General features: G+C 41.5%; 1 non-coding gene across 1 annotated transcript; it reads right to left on the reverse strand.

Annotated features, from left to right (window-relative positions):
• Positions 1 to 243: 243 nt before the first annotated feature.
• LOC148563804 (small nucleolar RNA R71) lies at positions 244 to 351 on the reverse strand. Its single transcript, XR_015883931.1, has one exon. It is a non-coding gene; the product is annotated as a small nucleolar RNA R71 (small nucleolar RNA).
• Positions 352 to 8,087: the final 7,736 nt, after the last annotated feature.

An 8,087-nucleotide genomic window follows, 5' to 3' on the forward strand; every position in this document is an offset into this window, starting at 1 on the left:
TGCAAGTTTCATGGACTTCCATCTGAAGATCCTTTTCAGTTCTTAACTGAATTCTTGCAGATATGTGATACTGTTAAGACTAATGGAGTAGATCCTGAAGTCTACAGGCTCATACTTTTCCCTTTTGCTGTAAGAGACAGAGCTAGAGTATGGTTGGACTCTCAACCTAAGGATAGCCTGAACTCTTGGGATAAGCTGGTCAAGGCTTTCTTAGCCAAGTTCTTTCCTCCTCAAAAGCTGAGTAAGCTTAGAGTAGATGTTCAAACTTTCAGACAGAAAGAAGGTGAATCCCTCTATGAAGCTTGGGAAAGATACAAACAGTTGACCAAAAAGTGTCCTTCTGACATGCTTTCAGAATGGACCATCTTGGATATATTCTATGATGGTCTGTCTGAGTTATCTAAGATGTCATTGGATACCTCTGCAGGTGGATCCATTCACCTAAAGAAAACGCCTGCAGAAGCTCAAGAACTCATTGACATGGTTGCTAATAACCAGTTCATGTACACTTCTGAGAGGAATCCTGTGAGTAATGGGACGCCTATGAAGAAGGGAGTTCTTGAAGTTGATACTCTGAATGCCATATTGGCTCAGAATAAAATATTGACTCAGCAAGTCAATATGATTTCTCAGAGTCTGAATGGAATGCAAGCTGCATCCAACGGTACTCAAGAGGCTTCTTATGAAGAAGAAGCTTATGATCCTGAGAACCCTGCAATAGCAGAGGTGAATTACTTAGGTGAACCTAATGGAAACACCTATAACTCATCATGGAGAAATCATCCAAATTTCTCATGGAAGGATCAAAAGCCTCAACAAGGCTTTAATAATGGTGGAAGAAACAGGTTTAACAATAATAAACCTTTTCCATCATCCACTCAGCAACAGACAGAGAACTCTGAACAAAATACTTCTAATCTAGCAAACTTAGTCTCTGATCTATCTAAGGCCACTGTAAGTTTCATGAATGAAACAAGGTCTTCCATTAGAAATTTGGAAGCACAAGTGGGCCAGCTGAGTAAAAGGATCACTGAAATCCCTCCTAGTACTCTCCCAAGCAATACAGAAGAGAATCCAAAAGGAGAGTGCAAGGCCATTGACATAAGCACCATGGCCGAACCTGTAAGGGAAGGAGAGGACGTGAATCCCAAGGAGGAAGACCTCCTGGGACGTCCAGTGGTCAATAAGGAGCTTCCCTCTGAGGAACCAAAGGACTCTGAGGCTCATCTAGAGATCATAGAGATTCCATTGAACCTCCTTAAGCCCTTCATGAGCTCTGATGAGTATTCCTCTTCTGAAGAGAATGAGGATGTTACTGAAGAGCAAACTGCCAAATTTCTTGGTGCAATCATGAAGCTGAATGCCAAATTATTTGGCATTGATACTTGGGAAGTTGAACCTCCCTTGTTCATCAATGAACTAAGTGATCTGGATCAACTGACATTGCCTCAGAAGAGACAGGATCCTGGAATGTTCATAATACCCTGTATCATAAACACCATGATCTTTAAGGCTCTGTGTGACCTTGGTTCAGGAATAAACCTCATGCCCCTCTCTGTAATAGAGAAACTGGGAATCTATAGGGTGCAAGCTGCTAAAATCTCATTAGAGATGGCAGACAGTCCAAGAAAACAGGCTTATGGACAAGTAGAGGATGTGTTAGTAAAGGTTGAAGGCCTTTACATCCCTGCTGATTTCATAGTCCTGGATACTGGAAAGGAAGAGGATGAATCCATCATCCTAGGAAGACCTTTCCTAGCCACAGTAAGAGCTGTGATTGATGTGGACAGAGGAAAATTAGTCCTTCAATTGAATAAGGACAACCTTGTGTTTACAACTCAAGGATCCCTCTCTGCATCCATGGAGAGGAAGCAGAAAAAGCTTCTCTCAAAGCAGAGTCAACCCAAGCCCCCACAGTCAAACTCTAAGTTTGGTGTTGGAAGGCCACAACCAAACTCTAAGTTTGGTGTTGAACTCCCATATCCAAACTCTAAGTTTGGTGTTGGAGGGTCTCAACAATGCTCTGAACATCTGTGAGGCTCCATGAGAGCCCACTGTCAAGCTATTGACATTAAAGAAGCGCTTGTTGGGAGGCAATCCAATTTTTATTTATCTAACTATATTTTTCTTAGTTATATGTCTTTATAGGTTCATGATCATGTGGAGTCACAAAATAAATATAAAAATTGAAAACGGAATCAAAAACAGCAGAAGAAAAATCACACCCTGGAGGAAGCATCTGCCTGGCGTTCAACGCCAGAACAGAGCATGGTTCTGGCGCTGAACGCCCAGAACAAGCATGGTTCTGGCGTTCAACGCCAGAAATGGCAACAAATGGGCGTTGAACGCCCAAAATGGGCACCAACCTGGCGCTGAACGCCCAGAGTTGTGTGCAAGGGCATTTTACATGCCTAATTTGGTGCAAGGTTGTAAATCCTTGAACACCTCAGGATCTGTGGACCCCACAGGATCATCTCAGGATCTGTGGACCCCACAGGATCCCCACCTACCTCCACTCACTTCTTCTCACCCCTCTTCCACACAATCCCATAAACACTCTTCCCCAAAACTCTTCACCAATCACCTCAATCTCTCTTTCCCATCACCTATTCACCACTCACATCCATCCACTCTTCCCCATAAACCTACCTCATAAACCCCACCTACCTTCAAAATTCAAAACCAATTTCCCACCCAAACCCACCCATATGGCCGAAACCTTCCCCCTCCCTTCCCTATATAAAGCCCTCCATTCTTCTTCAAATTCACACAACACAACCCCTCTATACCCTTCTTGGCCGAACCACATCACTTTCTCCCTCTCCTCCATTTCTTCTTCTTCTTCATCTATTCTTTCTTCTCTTGCTCGAGGGCGAGCAAAATTCTAAGTTTGGTGTGGTAAAAGCATAAGCTTTTTGTTTTTCCATTACCATTGATGGCACTTAAGACCGGAGAATCCTCTAGAAAGGGGAAAGGAAAGACAAAAGCTTCCACATCCGAGTCATGGGAGATGGAAAGGTTCATCTCTAAAGCCCATCAAGACCACTTCTATGATGTTGTGGCCAAGAAGAAGGTGATCCCCGAGGTCCCTTTCAAATTCAAAAGAAATGAGTATCCGGAGATCCGACATGAAATTCAAAGAAGAGGTTGGGAAGTTCTAACAAATCCCATCCAACAAGTCAACATCCTAATGGTTCAAGAGTTCTATGCCAATGCATGGATCACCAAGAACCATGATCAAAGTAAGAACCCGGATCCAAAGAACTATGTTACAATGGTTCGGGGGAAATACTTGGATTTTAGTCCGGAGAATGTGAGGTTGGCGTTTAACTTGCCCATGATGCAAGGAGATGAACGCCCCTACACTAGAAGGGTCAACTTTAATCAAAGGTTGGACCAAGTCCTTATGGACATATGTGTAGAAGGAGCTCAATGGAAGATTGACTCCAAAGGCAAGCCGGTTCAACTAAGAAGATTGGACCTCAAGCCTGTAGCTAGAGGATGGTTGGAGTTCATTCAATGCTCAATCATTCCCACTAGCAACCGGTCTGAAGTTACTATAGACCGGGCCATCATGATCCATAGCATCATGATTGGAGAAGAGGTGGAAGTTCATGAGATTATACCTCAAGAACTCTACAAGGTGGCTGACAAGTCCTCCACCATGGCAAGGTTAGCCTTTCCTCACCTCATTTGCCACCTATGCAATTTGGTTGGGATTGACATAGAGGGAGATATCCTCATCAAAGAGGACAAGTCCATCACTAAGAAAAAGATGGAGCAAGCAAGAGAGCCCACTCATGGAGCTCAAGAGGCGTATGAAGCTCATCACCATGAGATCCCAGAGATGCCTCAAATGCACTTTCTTCCACAAAACTATTAGGAGCAAATCAACACCTCCATAGGAGAATTGAGTTCCAATATGGGACAACTAAGGGTGGAACATCAAGAGCACTCCATCATCCTTCATGAAATAAGAGAAGATCAAAAAGCAATGAGGGAGGAGCAACAAAGACAAGGAAGAGACATAGAAGAGCTCAAGGACATCATTGGTTCCTCAAGAAGGAAATGCCACCATCACTAAGGTGGATTCATTCCTTGATCTTATTTCTTCTGTTTTTCGTTTTCTATGTTAAGTGCTTATCTATGTTTGTGTCTTCATTACATGATCATTAGTAGTTAGTAACTATGTCTTAAAAGTTATGAATGTCCTATGAATCCATCACCTCTCTTGAATGAAAAATGTTTTAATTCAAAAGAACAAGAAGTACATGAGTTTCGAATTTATCCTCGAACTTAGCTTAATTATATTGATGTGGTGACAATGCTTCTTGTTTTCTGAATGTATGCTTGAACAGTGCATATGTCTTTTGAAGTTGCTGTTTAGGAATGTTAAATATGTTGGCTCTTGAAAGAATGATGACTAGGAAACATGTTATTTGATAATCTGAAAAATCATAAAAATGATTCTTGAAGCAAGAAAAAGCAGCAAAGAACAAAGCTTGCAGAAAAAAAATAGGCGAAAAAAAAATATAGAAAAAAAATAGAAAGAAAAAGAAAAAGCAAGCAGAAAAAGCCAAAAGCTCTTAAAACCAAGAGGCAAGAGCAAAAAGCCAATAACCCTTAAAACCAAAAGGCAAGGGCAAATAACAAGGATCCCAAGGCTTTGAGCATCAGTGGATAGGAGGGCCTAAAGGAATAAAATCCTGGCCTAAGCGGCTAAACCGAGCTGTCCCTAACCATGTGCTTGTGGCGTGTAGGTGTCAAGTGAAAACTTGAGACTGAGCGATTAAAGTCAAGGTCCAAAGCAAAAGAAGAGTGTGCTTAAGAACCCTGGACACCTCTAATTGGGGACTTTAGCAAAGCTGAGTCACATTCTGAAAAGGTTCACCCAATTATGTGTCTGTGGCATTATGTATCTGGTGGTAATACTGGAAAACAAAGTGCTTAGGGCCACGGCCAAGACTCATAAAGAAGCTGTGTTCAAGAATCATCATACTGAACTAGGAGAATCAATAACACTATCTGAACTCTGAGTTCCTATAGATGCCAATCATTCTGAACCTCAATGGATAAAGTGAGATGCCAAAACTATTCAAGAGGCAAAAAGCTACAAGTCCCGCTCATATGATTGAAGCTATGTTTCATTGATAGTTTGGAATTTATAGTATATTCTCTTCTTTTTATCCTATTTGATTTTCAGTTGCTTGGGGACAAGCAACAATTTAAGTTTGGTGTTGTGATGAGCGGATAATTTATACGCTTTTTGACATTGTTTTTAGTATATTTTTAGTAGGATCTAGTTACTTTTAGGGATGTTTTCATTAGTTTTTATGTTAAATTCACATTTCTAGACTTTAATACGAGTTTGTGTATTTTTCTGTGATTTCAGGTATTTTCTGGCTGAAATTGAGGGACTTGAGCAAAAATCAGATTCAGAGGTTGAAGAAGGATTGCTGATGCTGTTGGATTCTGACCTCCCTGCACTCAAAGTGGATTTTTTGGAGCTACAAAACTCAACATGGCGCGCTTCTAATTGCGTTGGAAAGTAGACATCCAGGGCTTTCCAGAAATGTATAATAGTCCATACTTTGGTCAAGTTTAGATGATGCAAACTGGCATTCAACGCCAGCTCTCTGCCCAAATCTGGCGTCCAGCGCCAGAAAAGGATCCAAAACCAGAGTTGAACGCCCAAACTGGCACAAAAACTGGCGTTCAACTCCAAGAAGGACCTCTACACGTGTAACACTCAAGCTCAGCCCAAGCACACACCAAGTGGGCCCCGGAAGTGGATTTATGCATCAATTACTTACTTCTGTAAACCCTAGTAGCTAGTTTATTATAAATAGGACCTTTTACTATTGTATTAGGTATCTTTGATCAGTTGTATGCTATCTTAGATCACGTTTGAGGGCTGGCCTCTCGGCCATGCCTGGACTTTCACTTATGTATTTTTAACGGTAGAGTTTCTACACTCCATAGATTAAGGTGTGGAGCTCTGCTGTTCCTCAAAGATTAATGCAAAGTACTACTGTTTTCTATTCAATTCATCTTGTTTCGCTTCTAAGATATTCATTCGTACTTCAATCTGAATGTGATGAACGTGACAATCATCATCATTCCCTATGAACGCGTGCCTGACAACCACTTCCGTTCTACCTTAGACTGAATGAGTATCTCTTAGATCTCCTAACCAGAATCTTCGTGGTGTAAGCTAGAATGATGGCGGCATTCAAGAGAATCCGGAAGGTCTAAACCTTGTCTGTGGTATTCCGAGTAGGATTCAATGAATGAATGACTGTGACGAGCTCCAAACTCGCGATTGCGGGGCGTTAGTGACAGACGCAAAAGGATAGTAAATCCTATTCCAGCATGATCGAGAACCGACAGATGAATAGCCGTGCCGTGACAGGGTGCGTTGACCATTTTAACTGAGAGGATAAGATGAAGCCATTGACAAGGGTGATGCCTCCAGACGATTAGCCGTGCCGTGACAGGGCATTTGGATCATTTTCCCGAGAGAAGACCGAAAGTAGCCATTGACAATGGTGATGTATCACATAAAGCCAGCCATGGAAAGGAGTAAGACTGATTGGATGAAGATAGCAGAAAAGCAGAGGTTCAGAGGAACGAAAGCATCTCCATTCGCTTATCTGAAATCCTCACTGATGAATTACATAAGTATTTCTATCCCTATTTTATTATATTATTTTCGAAAACTCCATTACCATTTGATATCCACCTGACTGAGATTTACAAGGTGACCATAGCTTGCTTCATACCGACAATCTCCGTGGGATTCGACCCTTACTCACGTAAGGTATTACTTGGACGACCCAGTGCACTTGCTGGTTAGTTATGCGAAGTTGTGAAGATATGTTTAGACCATGGTCCTGTGCATCCGTTTTTGGTGCCATTGTCAGGGAATCAATTTAGAACAACAATTCACAACCTGAGTAGCAATTTCGCATACCAATTAGCTTAGTATATATTGGAGAAGATCAACCATGTTTAGGATCTTCTTCCTCCCCCATTATTTTTGAACACCAGTATGTACAGTAGGAGTCACTAACCTCCTAAGGTTAAGGTTAGGAGCTCTGCTAATTTTCATGGATTAATAAAAGTACTACTGTTCTATTCAATTTGTGTGTGACTCTATTCTAAGATGTATCTTCATTCTTCAACCTTATGAATGAGATGATCCGTGACACTCATTCTCATTCTACATGGGTTCAGTGTGAGCCCTTAACCAGAGATCACTGAACCACAAGCTTGATTATACATCTCGACGGCTAATCCACGACTTCGTTGGGGACTTCTTGAGACACCAGTTCAGCCGAGGTATGGGGAGATTAGGGCTTTTGTGGTAGAAGCTAGAACTAAAGGCGCAACATTCTCTGATCCGGAAGATTTGACCTTGTCTGTGGCGTTTTAAGTAGGATCATCAAGGGATGAACTGCAGGAGCTTCACCCTCATTCAGATTGGGGGCATACTAAACCTGGCGTTCGGCCTGAGAGAGGAAGATTGGCGGCCATTAAACCAGCGTTGATCACTTATAGCCTGCCATGGAAAGAAGCACTCACAGTTGGAGAAGACAGTAGGAAAGGTTGATCCAGAAGAATGACGCATCTCCGAAGCCTCAACCGTTCTCTTATCACTAGTTTCACTCAAATGAAGTAATTTCATCCCTATTCTTGTTTTATGCATTTCTCTCAACAAACTATCTTTTCTAATTGCTTAACTAAGATCTACAAGGTGTCCATAGCTTGATTTAAACCAACAATCTCCGTGGGATCGACCTTGACTCACCTCAGGTATTACTTGGACGACCCAGTGCACTTGCTGGTTCAGTTGTGCGAGTTCTTATTTCACACACCAAGTTTTTGGCGCCGTTTCCGGGGATTGTTCGGATTTGACATACTACCGGATTATCTTATTGCTTAGATTAGGTACTTTTTAATTTTGTTTGTCTTTTATTTTCTTTTTCGAAAAAATCAAAAAAAAATTTCAAAACCTTTTCTTTGCTTTTTGATCTTTATCTTTTTGTTTGAGTCTTTGTTCTTGTTCTTGTTAAAGTTTTGAATTT

The sequence above is a fragment of the Arachis ipaensis genome, chromosome B5 (assembly GCF_059453495.1).
Source record: "Arachis ipaensis isolate K30076 ecotype BB chromosome B5, ASM5945349v1, whole genome shotgun sequence".
In the NCBI taxonomy this organism is placed as follows: Eukaryota; Viridiplantae; Streptophyta; class Magnoliopsida; order Fabales; family Fabaceae; genus Arachis; species Arachis ipaensis.